The sequence below is a fragment of the Mesoplodon densirostris genome, chromosome 11 (assembly GCF_025265405.1).
Source record: "Mesoplodon densirostris isolate mMesDen1 chromosome 11, mMesDen1 primary haplotype, whole genome shotgun sequence".
Taxonomy (NCBI): Eukaryota; Metazoa; Chordata; class Mammalia; order Artiodactyla; family Ziphiidae; genus Mesoplodon; species Mesoplodon densirostris.
The window spans coordinates 103,480,460-103,497,303 of record NC_082671.1 but is presented as its reverse complement, the minus strand read 5'-3'; the positions used below and the strand labels follow the sequence as shown (position 1 = coordinate 103,497,303).

At 37.0% G+C, this 16,844-nt stretch overlaps 1 pseudogene; it reads right to left on the bottom strand.

The window, feature by feature from the left end:
* Positions 1–3,682: 3,682 nt before the first annotated feature.
* On the bottom strand, positions 3,683–4,656 carry LOC132499593 (cyclin-G2-like; annotated as a pseudogene).
* Positions 4,657–16,844: the final 12,188 nt, after the last annotated feature.

Below are 16,844 nucleotides of genomic sequence, written 5' to 3'. Positions count from 1 at the left end.
ATATAATCCTCGCCCATCCAACATGACATCATTGATTAAGATTCCTAAATCAGTGCTACTTTTCTATTTGAGGATGTATAGTATTTTTCTGTGACCATTCGAAAAAAATCCAAACAATCTATCATTCAAATATCTTTCTAATATTTATAATATGACTTCCATTGTTTTGTTTTTAGCTATTGCCTTTCTTCATCCTAGTCCTTATGTCACACACTTTCTTTTTCAAATTATCTAAGTCGCATCATCTTTAAGCATCCACCACAAATCCCCACTACCTCTCAATACATTTGGGAAATTTTCTAGGACAATTTGAAGTCTTTTTAAAAATTCAGTAAATCAGTTGATGCTGAAATGACTAAGTATGGATTTTGTTTAGTAGATGTCAGCTGTTGCTTTATTGTACCTAGGTGAGAAGAGTATCTCTTAAAAATAAAAATTAAACAATTTATGCTAGGGTTAGCATTGCTTTGTTATTACCCTCTCGGGCTAGCAGACCATTGATAACAGCCCCAGGAGTTACTGTCCTTTCTCGCTAGACTTAAACTCAATAATTCCAGGTTAAGTCTCATCCTGATATCCTCAAAAACCCAATTTGGCAATTCTATTATTTCCTGTCTGTACCCAGTACCCTTAGCAAGTCTCCTTTCCTGAGGCCACTGCCTTCCTTTTTAGAAAAATTCCCCTTATCAGTGGCTCCAAACTCACAATATTTTTCAACTAGCTTGCCTTCAGTCCTTCTGGAAATGACTGCCGATCATTCAGGCTAGATCAAAAATATACATCTTTAAATTCCAGAGTTTCTCATAAAAAGTCTATTTCACCATTCATAGCCTTACCAGGTCAAATTACTGCCATATGATTATTAATAAATCATGAAATTAGTTTATCTGAAGATAATGTGATCACTTTCACTGACAGGGAAAACAGGGACTATAATTCAATATCCAAAAACATTTGAGGAAGGAAGTATTCTTCACAAAGCTTTCAGGTTGAAAAATGCTGCATAATTTCAAAATAGCAGAATCATTTGGGCAACAGAGGAAAAGAGCTTCAAGGGTTCTGAGGTTATGTCTTTACTCTGATGCATTTTTAGAGAACTCTCATGAGGACAAAATAACCCTTAAGGAGGAAAACATACCAGTGTTGCTGTAATTTTTGATAAAAGCAAATAGTTCCAATAAAAGAACCGGGATTTAAGACACTGTGTGAGCAGAAGGCCAAAAGATCTGATACTTGGGCACTTAACAAGTTAAATGTGCTGAGAAACTCGTTGTTAGCAGCTTGCATGCATTTATTGTCTCTCCTAAGGAGGTTGAAGAGACAAGTATTATGAAAACCAATTTTTTCAAAAAGTAAAATCGTGTCTTGGGGTCTTCATTGGTTATCTCTGACCTGACAGAAAAGAGTTACTGAGCTAAAGTTTAGTCATCTCATCACCATTTCAATTAATTATAAGATACATGGAGGGTTATGATGAAGGAACTTAAACTAATGACTCACTGTCTCTAACACCATGAAAAACCCTGTATTTATCAGCACTCTTAACGCTGGCTGAAATCTCCTCACATATAGTCCTTACCACATGCCTAAGACAAGCAGGGTACAGTACTTGTCACACAAAAATGACTTGTGCAAAAGTTAGAATGGAAAATATCTGAGAACAATCACCTGTGAACAATCTTCATTCTTGTTTTTCTTAATCACTGAACAATTGCAGCCTCCTACCCTTTCTCCTCTTTTCTTTTCCTGGGCACCTGCACTATTACTGTTTTCGAATGTCTCTTCCTGATCTTTCTATTAAACAACACAAGCTCCACCTTATTCGTTGCCATGCAAGAGTCCTTTCTGTGGATAATGAACTGCCTTGTGTCCTCTTTCAGGGCCGCTTTCCCTCCCCTTACCTCCTAGATAATTCTAAAGTTTTCCACATATGTGACAGTGAAAAGAGAGTCTTTAGAAGGAACCATAGGACTAGCCCAAAGCAGCATTTCATAGTGTAAATTTTCTTTGTCATTTGCTGTTTTATCATTAATGTACATAAATTTAGCATCCTACTTCAAAATGCATCTGAATTTCTATTAATCTGAGATGTATGAAATTGTTTGCCAAGCATGGAAATTGATGCTACAGGAAGACAGACCTTGATTAATTGTGACTTTTAGTACTCCCGTAAGCCTCTCTACTGAAAGCTATTTTCTTTTTCTGATGTCCACAGGAAAGTGGATATATGGAGAGGTAGTGGAGGTGACATTCTCCTGATTCCCTCATTCTTCTTCCTGACTTTTACTCTTCCATCTGCCTGTAAAAGTCCATCCTCATTTAAGGCTATTTATTGTACATCACCCTTGTTAAGCTCATTTCATTGAATGGAGGCCTTCAGGCCTGGCTCACAGTATTTTTCTGCCATACTTCTGCTGTAATTCTAGGAGATTTTAGCATTCATGTAGACAAAGGATGGCATCCTAGTTTCAAATTCCCTAGACCTCGTTCACCTTACCCTTTCCTCCTCTGCAGTACAGCGCTCCTCTAAAGAACACATTTTAATAGCTCACTGAGAAATTTCAAAGTTTCATATTCTGTACTTTGTAAACAAATTTTTGTTTTTTCACCTCTCTCCTACTATCCTTCCCACCAAATCTGCACAACAATTTCCACAAACCCTCCAGTCCCTGGATTCCCCATTTTCTTTGGATTTATCAGTTCCATCCTAGGCTAACTTCCTTCCTTACTGAGCTTGGACCTCAGAAGTTCAGCAACTGCAAAACCCAAGTCCTGGAGCAGTAACAGTTAACCTTTTCTGTTTCTACATTTTGATAGTTGAGAATACTGGATAAAAATCTCCCAATTCTTTGATTTTGCACTACTATAAATTCATGATTTTCAGCCCTGGCTAGGACCTCAGCATCAACCTCAGTACTCTTACTTTCCTTATTAGTTCCCTCCAACCTTCCCCTCAAAACACATTCAGAACTTGCACCACTCCCCTCAAACCTCATCTTCACTCAGACTCGACTCTTTTATTCTCAGCAGATATCAAAGTCTTCTGCTTTATATTTCATCATGGGGAAAAAAAGGTTCTCTCTTTACCTCCCTACATCCTTACCAGCAAAATATATTATCCATATGGAAAAGTAGCTAAAAATTATTTTATTCAAAGAAAAAACTAAAGTGCAAAATTTAAATCATTTTCAATCATTTGAGAGGTCCTAACACATTTGATAGCTTAGAATATGAAAATAAACCAGATCTGATCTGAACAATTGTAGACAACAGGTGTTCCAGTCTTTGTATTCCTACCTAGATAGGGGCTGGACCAAAAACTACCTATTTCCCCATTTATTGCTTATAAGCTATATGTATACTTTAAATTCTGACACAATGTAATTAGATTTCTAAAATGGAAAACACAGAGAGTGTGCCACTTTTGAGTCAAAAAAGACAGTGCATCTTTGATCACTGAGATGGCGAGAGAACTGCTGAGACTTCATTCTCTAAAACTCACATCCTCCAAGGATTCACTTTCACTTTCATCAAGACAGCAATCTTCTGGTATTGTTGACAACTCAGGAACACCACAGTTGCTGTCTTGGAGGGTATGGGCCCTGTGCCTATAGACAATCCAAACCAACTTCTTGCAACGTTCAAGAGAAAATATCCAGCTAGTCATTTAGGAACTATTTACTTACCTCCAGTAAAAGGACTCAGAATCATTAATCTTTGAATACTTTATAACAAGCTGGAGAAACTGTGATAACTTAATGAATTATGTTTCTACTTCCAGACTGAGAAGACACAAAGTTAATACAGATGGCTTTGCTTTTGCAAAGACTAGTAGAAAATTGCAAGCTTTCAGCTGAGCTTCCAGTTTATCAAGGCTCAATATTTCTTTCCTTTCTGAAATATGAAGAAGTATAATAGTCTTGTGTAAGAAAAAAAAAGTTTAATACAGCAGTATGTTCCATTTCATAGTTCTAATTTTTCTTCCAAAGTTATTTTTTTCCTTCGTTTTCTGTCAGAAGCAGTGCATTTACATTGACTACTCCAGATAACTTCATGAGAAGATGAATCATTACATTCTTCTTCAACTCTTCTGGCAGCCATCAAAAACAATAGACTCCAGTGCAAGACAAATTTTAGATTTCACCTTTATAAAAGCCAAGGATCTGTCCAAAATATTGACAACCAGGATAAAAGTTTATGTGCAAGATTGAAAATAAAAAAGTTGGTTAAATCCCTTAAATCTTGGCCTGTCTCTGTCTTTGACACACAATGTTATTGTTCTCAGGGGAAGCCTTCGTCAAGCTCAGTCCTTTTTTTTGTGGTTGGAATTTCTGTTCCTATTCCAAGTAGAGTTTCAGTAGCTCAGAGAGCTGAACTTATTCCAGACTGCCAAGACCTATGCCCCCAGATCCTTCACTAGGTGGGAGAGGCAGCATCTGGCCTGGAGAGAGCTGAGCACAGAAGAACACGATGGACTCTTCCCTGGGTCAGTGACCCACAGCTCAAAAGTGCCCCCAACAAGCATCCAACCCTCCACTGCCTCTGCCACCTCCTCCACAGCCTCAGAGCCCAGCTTCACACCGCTGCCCATCCCCACCCTCCTACTGGCAGCATCTCCTCCTGCAGACTCTGGTCTCCCGGCAGCTCCCGGGCCATGCCATGCCATCAGCAGAAGCTGAAGCAAACTTGTTCTTGTTCATCATATTTTTAATTTCCAAAGTTAAAAATTGTTCTTTGATTTTTCTTTTTCTATAAGATCCTGTTTTGGTTTCATAAACAGATAATCTTTTCTTCTATCTTTGATGATATTAACTATGACTTTTTTGGTTCTCTGTTCCATTGATTGTTTTTGTCCAAGTTTTTTTCTGTTTGTTTTTGTCTCTGCCTCTTGAGTTGTCTTTTCTCAAATGTCCAGTGATTATTGGCATTCCCTTTATATGTAAAAATGAGAAGCTGATTGGAAGAAGTGCATTGGTGTATGTTGGTGGAGGGTAGCAACCTGGCTGTCTAGGATTCTAGGAGCAAAGCAGGAGAAGCCGCCTGCTAGTCCAGTATTTCAATACGTAGATGTTTACATAATTCCAATATTCTTAGCTACAACACTCACCCCTATCTTATCCTATGTCTGTTGTCTCTGAATCCAGAGCTCCTGGGCTTAGTTTCTCCAGGCTAAACCTGTTGCTGCATACGATGGAGGTGGGTAGAGTCGCTCTCTGACTGCTCAGGGAAGTGAGGGGAGCAGGCAAGTTCAACCAGTTGATGTACAGATATTAAACCAATCATGTTGCCAATCGCAACTCAGCCCATGTTCTAGGCATTCTTCAAGGCAAATTAGATAAATTCTTATAGGTACCCCACCTCTTGCAGGTATTTGGATTTCCACTTCTTCTAATCTGGTAAGTTCATTAAATCTCCTCCATCAGTTTGTTGTCTAAACATTTTTTGAAATCTTTCATCCATGGTTTTCCCTTATGTTGAATTTACCCTTGTGGTTAATACTTTTTTGATTCTTCACTGATATTTTAATGAAGTTTTTGGAGGGAGAGCTGATGGGCAAGGGTGGTCAATCTGCCAAACTTAACTGGAAGGGTTCAGTAGTTAACTGTTGATATTTCTAAAACATTGGACAACATCATAAGTGTACATATGGGTGGTTTGGGGGGCAATAGGTAATGCCATATACCATTTACAACAGTAGAATATCCTTTTGACTCTACCTTCAAAGTATGATCAGAATTTGAACTCCCCAATAGCTGTCATCCTAGTCCAGTGATATCATTTTATACCAGGACACTACCATCTGTCATGTGGATTGAAACAATGTAGCAAACGAGAAAAGCCAATCTGGATTTATTCTGATGCCTGAAATCTGCCCAATAGCCGACTTCATTCCCATACTATGCCTGCTAGCATTTGGAGGAGAGGTCCTAACTAATGCTTGTACTGTTCAATGAGTAGATGCCTAGCAGTCATTTCAAGGAATAGGCTTTCAGTTTCCCCCCAGATTTAAATCTAACCTAACATTCATTTGCCACCTTAATATGTGCTCACCAGCCCCTTAACTCCCATTCATGGCTGCCCTCTGTAGAAGGGGTATAGACCACTGACAACCATGTATTCTATGTCAAGAAAAGGGGGGTGTAGAATATAAAATGGGTAAGCCTCTTTAATACAAGAAAAGATCTTTCATACATGAACCTCCAATGACAAGAACAATCTTGGTTGATGTTTTGTAGTTTTGTCAAAATAAGAGTAGTAAACTTTCACTGAGTAATCAGCCTCCTTGTGCTTGTTATGTACATGCAGTTCCTATTTCTGCTTTCAGCAAACCCATAAGAAAAATGTGAACAACATGGTCCTGAGAGGAGGTAGCCGATCCAGTACTAAGACTAGGAACTTATCCTTGAACAGTCGACCATAAGCTCAGTTAATGCAGCTGGGAGAATGGTCCTGGGAGCATATGAAATACCAATTTCAAGCCTCCCAGAATAACTTAGGAAAGCTTCAAAGTGAGCTTTTTCTGAATAGCCACTGGACACAAGTGAAAATGCACGCCTCCTCATCTCTACCCCAATTTTTCTAACCACAAGAGAGGCCTGCCAACAATTAGGTTACACCCATTCTCAACCATCTGCACTATTCCTTCCCAAGAATCTTAAAGTTCATCATGTGTACCCTTGACCCCATCTTGTCCCAAGCTACCTAGTACTCCATCAGTACCTCATATTTTTTAATCTCCTTCCCTTTTACCCTCTTATTATTCTTAAGTAGTGCCCTTGCTTTATTCTCATAAATGCTTTTTGCCTTACATTGTTTTGTCTGATATTAGTTTAGCTAGATCAACTTTCTTTTGGTTATTTTTTGAATGGTATATATTTCCTCATCCATTTCTGTGTGGTTTTAATTTAGGTAATTTTTTTTTTTTTTTTTTTTTTTTTTTTTTTTTTTTTTTTTTTCTGTATGCGGGCCTCTCACTGCTGTGGCCTCTCCCGTTGCGGAGCACAGGCTCCGGACACACAGGCTCCGCGGCCATGGCTCGCGGGCCCAGCCGCTCCGCGGCACGTGGGATCTTCCGGGATCGGGGCACGAACCCGTGTCCCCTGCATCGGCAGGCGGACTCTCAACCACCGCGCCACCAGGGAAGCCCTAATTTAGGTAATTATTTAACTTGGGTGTCCCTTATAAGTAGTATGTGGCTAAAATTTTTATTCTTTTTATTCAATGTGTTAAAATCTGCCTGGTGAAATTAGCCCAATTGTATTTATTATGGTTACTAGTATATTAGGATTTTATTACAATCCTATTTTGTGGTTTCTGTTTATCCAAAGTTTTTCTTAGATTCCTTCCCTACTTACCTTCCATTTGATAAATATTTTTATGTTTTCTTTTATCTATGATGATTTTAAAACTGTAGATTACATTTTTATTCTTTTTGGTGACTTCTGCTAAAATTTTGATACGAATACTTAACTATAATTTTTAGCAAAATGTAACAGTATTTCTACCTCTACCCCTGGCCAATCATGTCATCTTTCACAATCCCTTCCTGCACAATGTTACTGTTGTTTACAGTTTTCATTTTATTCTCTATTTTAAATGCACACACAAAATAACTTTTTATTGTCAGTTAATTTCATTTAATATTTTGTCATTTGCTTGTATTTGGAGCAGAAGATATGAAGTGTCTTGAGTGCAAGCCCTTTAATCTATGAACATGTGTAAGTCTCCCCCCACTGTTCTGGAGAGGTTCCAGTGCTGTCAGCAGATTCTCAAAGGGGAACATTATCCAAAGATTAAGAACCACTCACCTTCAGCATAAAATCCAAGTCCCTTTATAAGGCATACAAGGCTCTCCAGGACCTGCTCTCCAGGACCTGCTCTGGGCTTCTGCCACTCCTTTTTGGACTAGTCAAATTCCAGCAAAACTAAACTCTATGGGAGCATGCACACACACACACACACACACACACACACACACACACCCCACCTACTATGCTGGTCCTTACTTCTGTGCATTTGCTAATGCCTTTCTCTTCCACACTTCTCCCATCTCCATCCCTGGTATTCACTAAATAACTCCTCCTCGTCCTTTAAGAAGTATCTCTGGTTTCAATTCCTGGAAGAACTTTTCTCTGATTAGCCACCACCATTACATTACTGGGACTTCCATAGTTCCTGATATTTTATAATTTGGCTTATATTTGTATAACATAGCTGTTTCCCATATGAGACAGTCACACAAGTGTAGTAACTATGTGGTTTGTGTCTGTATACTCTCCGTGCCTGGCACAGTGCCTGACATATATAGTATTCAGTATATATTTGCTGAAGGAAATAACAAAGGAGAAGTACTATGGGCCTGCTTAAGGGTAAAAAACAATTAGGCTGAATACTTTCAATTAAGATTAGTGTTTATTTATAGCTTCAGAATTAGCCAACAATAAGGAACACCAGTGAGACTCTTAATGAAGAAACTACAATTCAGTGATTTAATTGGAAAATAATACTTAACAGGGATTGTACAAAATAAATGTGTGTGTACACATACACACATGCATACATGTATTTTTGTTTCATTTTTCTAAAAGATAACTTCTTTTTACTGAGTTCTGAGGAAAATCTGGCTCAGGAGTTGCAATTGATAGGTCCTAACTTGGGGATGGGACGGGGGAGCTTGCAAGGTAACAGGAAAACCAGAAAACACTAATCTGACTCCACTGCGAAAGAAAGAACTTTAATACAAGAAAAGGATATAGTGACATATAAACATGGACCTTTAGTACAAAAAAAGGATATAGTGACATATGAATGTGCCGTTTATAAAATAGAAGATAGTCAAGAAAAATATGGAAAACAGCAAACATTTAATATAAGAAATATGGATATGGATATTACAACATTGCAATCCAACCTTAAAATATGCAAAGAAAACACCTGAATAATAGAGCAAAATTGATAATCCACATTATAATGTAAAAATTCTGAAAAATAACTAAGGTGAGAAATGGAAAAATTAGAAAATATGTCTGGTGTTAAATGAACAAGCTGAAGTCAACACTAGGATATATCCTAATAAAAGCCTTAAATTTCAAGAAAAGAATTCACTAAACTTCAAAAGCAGAAGGAGAGTGAACAGATTACCACCAGGAAACCAAATTTAAGAGTGCTTCAGACTACCAAAGACAGTGGAGTGACGTCTCCAAAAGCCTGAAAGAGAAAGCAGGTGATCTAAGACTAAGCTCAAGTTGTCCCTACTGCATGGCGGCTATAGGAGCCATACTACGAAAGGCCAGTTTCCAACATCTTTTCCACTCATACATCTTTCTTTAGAGGACAATAGAGTATAGCACTTAGAACATCAATAACTAAAAGATTACAGGAAAACTCAAAAAAAAGGTCTTTGGATGTTTTATAAACTAACTAGTGATTCATAAATAATGAAAAGAAGATAAAAAGTGATCATTTAAAAGGGTAAAATACAAACATTTAGAAGAAGTTGGTATGGAATTTAAATAACTCCAGTAATTTTTGAACATAACTTTCAAAAATATCAGTTCTTCATATAGAAATCATAAAGAATATGACAGGATAGACAAGATAAACAACATAAAATATATGATATAAAAATGATCCAAAAGTAGTGGGATTGTTGAGGTAGATACAATTTTATGTATTATGTCAGTGGACAAATATTCGTTTTCTATTTATGTGCCAGACACAAAACCAGGAACTGCACTAGACTATGAGAATATAGTGATGAACAGTTAAAAATGTCAATTGCCCTCTCAAGGAAGATAATAATTGATTTGGGCAAATACTAGTGGCAAAGTGATACAACAGATAAAGAGAATGTTGTGGAGGGTATAAAAAAGGAGTCCTAGTATTTCTGGCATTACAGATGAAACCTGAAAGTGGGATTTAAATTGTTCACAAGAAATTTCAGAAATAGAATAGTTACCTTCTAAGTGATACTGAAATACAAAAGAAAAACATAAATAGGAAATACATCAAAATCTTACCCTCCCTCTGCCTTCCAGCCTTCATTGCCTTAGGTAGCTCCTTTTTTTTTTAATTAGTTTCTGCTTTATAACAAAGTGAATCAGTCATACATATACATCTGTTCCCACATCCCTTCCCTCACGCATCTCCCTCCCTCCCACCCTCCCCATCCCACCCCTCCAGGCGGTCACAAAGCACCGAGCTGATCTCCCTGTGCTCTGCGGCTGCTTCCCACTATCTATCTACCTTACGTTTGGTAGTGTATTAAACTTGCTTACGTATCATCTTCTTTGTCTCTTCCCCCATTGTCATGACACATATACAAATGCACATGTGCTCACCTAGAGTATTATTTCTATATCTATGTTGTCAATCGCTTGTCACACTTATTATAATCATTGACTTCTGGATCTGCAGTCTCCAGGACCCATAAACCTTCTTGAGGACAGAAAGCATCTTTTATTCTACTTTGTTACCATGAAGATCTAGCTTAGGAAAACCCTTTCCTTCTCTGTTCCAGTAGAAACTCAAATTTTACTCTTCCACTCCAGGTGGACCTATATCCATTATAATCTACTTAAACTCCCTCCAACACACACACACACACACACACACACACACACACACACTCAAGATAGGTGAGGTTCAGATCCTGATTTGAGTTCTTGGCATTTCTGCTTCAGACCTTGGAACAATAAAAACAAAAGCTTGCCTGTCTTCTTGGAATAGGACTGGAGGGATCTGTATTATTCTTTTCTGTATCTTATAGGAATAAGAACCAAACATAAATTATTATCTCTACAACTTATCTTGCCATATTTATTTGAGTCATTGGTGAAACTGTTAGAGGAAATAAGCAAATATTTTCAGCAAGAAAATTATATGATACTTAATCTAAAACTGGCAAATAAGTAAACTATTTGCCAGAACTAATATAATATAAAGAGTAACTGCTGCAGTGATAAAACAACATGTTCTGCAAGGTTTTGATTTTACATTACAATTCAATTTGGTTTATCTTTCATAAAGTATGACCTTTTGGATACTGTGTATTACACATTCCATCAGATAGCTTTCTGCCACACAACTGAAATCCTATAGACTTATCATGTCTATTTTTTCCTTTAGTGTCTCAAAAGAATTTTATAAACTGTTGCCATATAAGTTAAATCCGTTGAATATTTGACAAAATGTTTAATACCCTTGCTTTATTCAAAGTTTAAGGATTTGTTTAACTATTTTTATATAAAAATTTACTCCAAAACTTAGCAGGTTAAAGCAACCATTTTATTTTGCTCACAAGGTTATGGGTCAATTATATCTCAATAAATCTGAAATTAAAAAAAGAATATGGAAGGGCTAAGGGTTCAGCTGGGTGGTTCTCATTTGGGGTCTGTCATGTAACTATAGTGAGATGTTGGCTGGGACTGGAATTAACCCAAAATGACTCACTTACCTGGCAGACAATTGATACTAGCTACTAGCTGCGAGTGCAGATTTGGCTATTGATCAGAGCACCTGCATATAACCTCTGCAGTTTGGCAGTCCCACATGGCTCAAGCATCAAAAAATGTGGCAAAAACTAGGTGGCTTTTTCTTGCCTAGTCTGAAAAGTAACACAGCATCACTGTAGCCATAATCCATTGTTACAAAGAAGTAACAAGTTATCCACAACCAAGCAAAGGGGAAATAGACCCCATTTCTTGATGTGAAGCCAAGTTCACTATGTAAGAACACTACATGGGATGGGATACTGTTGCAGCCATCTTTGGAAAACAATCTCTTACAGAATTCCAGGCAGTCTATTGTCTTACTGTAACACACCAAAGATATTAGAAATGTCACCTAAAGTCTGTATAGATATAAAATTAGTCCTCCATATGTATCATCTTTCAATTAATTTCAATAACAATAAGTTTTATTACTAATCACTAAAGAATTGATAGCCTTAGTACAAGATTTTGAATTTCCTTCATGGGCTCTGTTGAAGGAAGAGAATTGATAATAATGAGAAGTTTATTAGATGCAGGAGTAAATGGTGACATACAAATTATTTCTACCCATAATATATATATCCCTTTAAAAGAACAGCTCTACAGTCGCATAGCACAGGGAGATCAGCTCAGTGCTTTGTGCCCACCTAGAGGGGTGGGATAGGGAGGGTGGAGGGAGACGCAAGAGGGAGGAGATATGGAGATGTATGTATATGTATAGCTGATTCACTTTGTTATACAGCCGAAACTAATACACCATTGTAAAGCAATTATACTCCAATAAAGATGTTTAAAAAAAAAAGAATAGCTCTTATGATTGCCATTTGGGATTAATCAGAAAAAAATAAGGAAACGTTTGATTACTTTATTTCAAGCAAGAAAACAAAGGAACTAAATGTATACTGAGTTACATCTGTCTGCTAGATTGTGCTAAGTACTGTATCTAGATATGTATTTACATTTAACATCTTTAAATATATCCATTTCTATATCTATATTCAACCCTCATTTCAACCTTCAGATGCAGAAGCAGAGACTGAGTGATACTAAGTTGCTTCCCAAAGTCATATAGCTGATTTGTAGCAGAGCTCAGGTTTGAAAGCAGTATTCAGTGACTTTAAAGCTTGTGCTCTTTCCACAACATCATTTACATTAAAATATTACTATAAGCACATACTTTTCCTTGATGTGGTGGTCATCTGAATACTTCCCCCAAATTACTTTTCCTCGACAACTTAAAAGTTCTGTAAGAATGTCTTCAACTACTTTATAAGTGTGTAACTTTGATAAGTGACACACAATGATTTCCTTGAATTACAGTCATTTGTTTCACACTGGCTTTCTCATTATCTGAAAATCGCAGAAAACTCAACATACAGTTGCAAAGGTGAGGACTCTTCGTTTATATCTGAACTCATTCAGCCATGGCTCAGAAATCCCATTGTAACTTGATAAAAAGAATACTTAAACACAACAGGGACCATGATTGTTTTCTCTTGGCATAAAATTTGTCACCAGAGAGGTAATTTTTATTCAAATCCTTCCAAATCACTTTACCTTGCTTGGATATCCAAAAACTTTACAAATCAGCTTACACAGGTCGTTAAAGAGAGAAATCTGAAAATGTGTAGCCACTAATACATTTCTAAAATCTCCATGATCAAATCTCCAAAATCTTCTCTGTTTCAGCATACGTATATCAATAGAACCTTTTAATTGCCATCTCAATAATACTTTAATAAATCGAATATTTTCAGAATGGTGTGTTATTATTATTCCCCTGGGATGACACAGACAGCCCTTCCATGCTCCACTGTGCCTAGGTTATGCCTGTGTTATAGCAATCATGAATTAGGTTTTGGAATTTTTAACTCTACTACCTTAGGCATTGTGCCATGCCATATTTGGGTCCATGATGCCTACTGTATTGTCTGACAGAGAACTGCAGCTGTGACCTGACAACTAACTTAGGAGTAGCTAATTTAGTTGTACACAAGTAATAGGTTCTTTACGGTAGTTAACTGTGACTTCCCCACCCTCCTTAAAATCTTTGAGGTAGGTGAGAATTAGCTATTCCTCTTTTTTTTTTTTGCGGTACGCGGGCCTCTCACTGTTGTGGTCTCTCCCATTGCGGAGCACAGGCTCCGGACACGCAGGCTCAGCAGCCATGGCTCACGGGCCCAGCCGCTCCGCGGCATGTGGGATCTTCCCGGACCAGGGCACGAACCCGTGTCCCCTGCATCGACAGGCGGACTCTCAACCACTGCGCCACCAGGGAAGCCCCCCAGACGTTTATTAAACAAGCATGTCTTAGCAAGGAGACACGGAGAGATTACCAAACCTCTTCTGTAAACTCAGTGAAATCCCAGCAGTCTGTCCTTCTGGGAACCCCAATCAATGCTATGCTGAAATGCTCACCAGAGGAAGAAGCCGCCACACTTCAGGGGAGGGATCTGGTTACTGCATCGTTACAATTGGTCGGCCAGAAGTCGTTCTAATCCATAGGTGGACACAAGACCATTTAGGACTCTGATAAGACACTGCTTTCATGAATAAAACCCATTGTGTTTAGGAGGCTAATTACCTAGGCATCCGATAATGACTGAGTCCCAGCTAACTGAAGTGAATACAGTAGCCCCTGGGCCGTGAGGCCTTGTTGATGAAGTGCAGTCTGTGCATTCTTTATTAGGGAGACTTACTGCCCCTGTAGTTGAAGTTTGCACCAAAGGGCACATTCATACTATTTATATGGTCTATGCTAAAATGTTTTAATGCAAAAGTGTTCATATGTAAGAAACATTAACAGTCGCTGCTCAGTAAATCACACGTGTATCCTGTCAACAAATTTTGATTTAACACCTACCACAGGTCAGACACAATGCTAGACACCATAACGTTAAATAAGATATGGTTCTTATCCTCAAGAAGCTTACAATCTAGTTGGAGACACATAAGCAAAATAATCACTATAGTATGAAGTGATAAATGCTGGATTAAGGGCACATCCAAGGTGCCAAGAGGATCCCAAAGAAGGGCAACTACATCAGACTCAAGAGTTTGTCTGATGTAGTTTTCTAAAAGACATGGTTCTTGAGGTAGTATCAGAACACAACTATGAATTAATTTAGATGCACTAAGTGGAAGAAATAATTTTGGACAAAAGTAGTAGAGCAATTCTGAAGGCAGAGAAGTTTGAAACCACACAATCCATTTTCAAAATTGTAAGTAGTTCAGGATGGCTGGGGGATCAAGGAGAGTGAGCTGAGTGGAGAGAGAGGAGCTTAGGGAGACAAGATCGTTCAGGTTTACAAGTTAGGGTAAGCAGTTTGAACTTTTCTAAAAGATATGGTATGCCAAGGGAAGATTCTAATCATGGAAGCAAGCAGTGTACATTTTAGAAAGATCATTCCAACAGCAGTATGTAGGATGGGTTGAAGTAGGACTGGGGAAGAGACAGAGTTGACGAGGGGGTATGTGGTAAAAGCTTGAGCAAAGGCATAAGCAATCGAGACTAGTGAAAGGAACAGATTCAAAAGAAAGAAACCAAAGGACTTGGGACTGAGTGGATATACAGAGTGTGAGAAAAATTTAGAATACCTCTGCCTTGGGCAATTGTATGGATAGTGCTACACAATAGGTGTAAATGACTGAATGAATGAAGTAATGATCAAATGAACAGTGGCTCCAATATGGAATATTTATTCTTTACTATATGAAGACATCCAATACCTAAGTTGTCCTTAGAAGTTTGTATAACCATAAAGTAAAAGTAGGAGGCAATGACACAAGCTTCTTCTCTTATCAGTTTCTAATAATCCCTGTCAACCCATTGGATTCTCTTCTCTTGCTTGGCTTCTGTTATACAGGCTCAGTCCCTTCTACTTCTTTAAGCACTTTCATTGTAGATATTTTTTTCTTTCTGGTCAACCTAGTAGTGATTACAGTTTATCACAGTACATATTTTATTTTGCAAGCACTATAGCATAAACTGTAATCTCACAAATGCATGTTAAATAATCTGCAGTAAACACAGCTTACTTTATACAATTCTCTCCTGAGGTAACTGACTTGTTTTCTAGATTGACTAGAAATCCAAAGTAGTTAATAAACTAAGATGTGTTTTACAGCTGCATCTACATTATGAATTATCCTAAGTGACTCTCCCTGTGCAAAATCACTGGCTTATTAAGGACCTATGTTCATATACCATAAAATTTAAAACAGGAACATATACTTTTATCTATACTATACTCAGGCTGCTCCATCATACAAATGTATATTCTTTCCTAATTAAAATATAGCTAAAAGTTCCTAAATAATATCCCTTTTCTAATTAAATATAAATTTTCCCTGAAAATCTGTAAAACTTTACTTATAAGAATAGAAACAGTAAAATCAATATATAGAATTCAATAAACAGTATGGTTAACTGGAAAAGCAATTCTATACCACAAACAAACAACTACCTTTTAAAGATCTAGAGAACTATGAAATACTCTTAACCATAAACTTCATGTAACATCGTTACAACATATAACAATATTTTAAAGCTAATCAAGAGATTTTTAGAATATGAAGACTATATTTTTAATATAATTTCAAAAGTCAATTATTATGTTGTGGATGTTTGAAAAATGTAACTTCTATTAAATGCTCTTCTATTAAATTGAATACTAAACAATAGATTTTTACTATACCAAAGAAGAATGCAGACAGTGAGGCAAAAGCATAATGATTTATTGTGCCACCAATTATAATTTAACAAACTATGCCAAATAACATATTGAACATGTATTTTCTAGCTCTACATGGAAATAACAGTGTAAAATAATAAGAAATTAAGTACAAGAAGTTATATCTCCTAAATAGAGAAAATTCCTTTAAATAATCACATGAATATTTATATTCAGAGGGTGGAGGTTTATTGAAGAATATGCTGTTATATTAATATGTTAAATCCTGGAAGAATCTCCCCGCCCCCCTTTTTTTTCCAATATGACAGCCTATACATTTTCTGATTATATTCACAGGAAAATATGACATAACAATATTAAGACTAGATCTGTTAAGGAGAACTAAATAAAAATTTACCAATGAAAAATATTACATGCATACTGAACACCCAGAGTTATTAGTCATTTTAATGTAAAAACAATTTGTAGGGCTTAAAATGACTATAGTTGGATAAATGTTTCCAAGAAAAAGAATGTGACTCAGAAATAGTGTTATAGACTTATTTCTGTCAAAACATCTTCCAGCATATTGTTTTAATTACAATAACCTAATTGAAGAGGGAATAAAGAATTTAGCTAGAGAAAATAGCACTAAAATGTCCATGTATACTTTGTTTCT